The sequence below is a fragment of the Limulus polyphemus genome, unplaced genomic scaffold (genome assembly GCF_000517525.1).
Source record: "Limulus polyphemus unplaced genomic scaffold, Limulus_polyphemus-2.1.2 Scaffold83, whole genome shotgun sequence".
NCBI classification, from domain to species: Eukaryota; Metazoa; Arthropoda; class Merostomata; order Xiphosura; family Limulidae; genus Limulus; species Limulus polyphemus.
The window spans coordinates 69,176-70,416 of NW_013665693.1; the positions used below are offsets into that span (position 1 = coordinate 69,176).

General features: G+C 36.2%; 1 protein-coding gene across 3 annotated transcripts in view; it reads left to right on the top strand.

Annotated features, from left to right (window-relative positions):
* The window catches only part of LOC106467843 (thymosin beta-like), a 36,313-nt gene that overhangs the window by 12,389 nt on the left and 22,683 nt on the right, over window positions 1–1,241 (top strand). The gene's annotated exons all lie outside the window — the stretch shown is intronic.

Genomic DNA, 1,241 nt, shown 5'->3' on the forward strand with positions numbered 1-1,241 from the left:
TATATATATATATATATATATATATATATATATATATATATATATATTACATCTTTATTCGTCTCTTTTCTTATTTCACAGGCCCCGGCATGGCCTGGTGGTTAGGGCGCTCGCAATCTGAGGGTCGCGGGTTCGAATCCCCGTCACACCAAACACGCTCGCCCTTTCAGCCGTGGAGTCGTTATAATGTGACGGTCAATCCCACTATTCGTTGGTAAAAGAGTAGCCCAAGAGTTGGCGGTGGGTGTTGATGACTAGCTGCCTTCCCTCTAGTCTTACACTGCTAAATTAGGGACGGCTAGCGCAGATAGCCCTCGTGTAGCTTTGCGCGAAATTCAAAACTTATTTCACATTTGAAGTTGTACAATTCACCATTGCGATTTTTTTTAACTTCTGTTATTTTTGTCAAAAACTTAGTTATGTGACATACTCCATTATTCCTCATTGGAGAATCTTTACAGCATGCTTTGTTGGATTTGATGCTGTTTGCTTACTTTAAGTATAAAATCTTTGTTAGAACATGAAACTGTTTACATTGTTTGTTGTTGTTTTTTTACATCTAAATCTAGTCAGTTGTTGTTTCTTTTATAAATATATTTTTACTATTTGCTCCCTAGTGGCTCGGCGGTAAGTCTGAGGGCTTACAACGTTAAAAATCGGGTTTCGATACCCGTAGTGGGAAAAGCCCAGATAGCCCATTGTGTAGCTTTGCGCTTAACTACAAACAAACAGATCTTGTATATTTTTTAAGGACAGTTAAACCTGCTTTATTACATTCCGTATACTTTTAAGTTATATAGTTGTATTTTGGAATTTCACAGTTTTTCACTACCTATTTAACGCGAGTGAAAATTAAAACTTGTCATTATAAGCTAGTGTATCCTATATAATTAAACGTAAATTTTGCAGGAGATAATCTGAATAATCAAGCCAGCTAAGAAACAGAAAATATCATTACTTCACGAAAAATAACAGGCTTGGCAGTTACTATTAAACTTGCCACAATTGTATACCATTATTAATAATTTAATATAAGGTGAGAAAAAATAATTACAGGTGAAAGGAAATGCGTTTGGTAATAAGAGTGCGAAATTCGGAGTGATGTAATTTTTTATGGCGTATACTTCCCGTTCATCTTGCACATGAGTACTCTCTCTCTCTCCTCTAATAGCGCAGATAGCCCTCGTGTAGCTTTGCGCGAAATTCCAAACAAATAAACAAAACTCTCCTATGGCGATAAG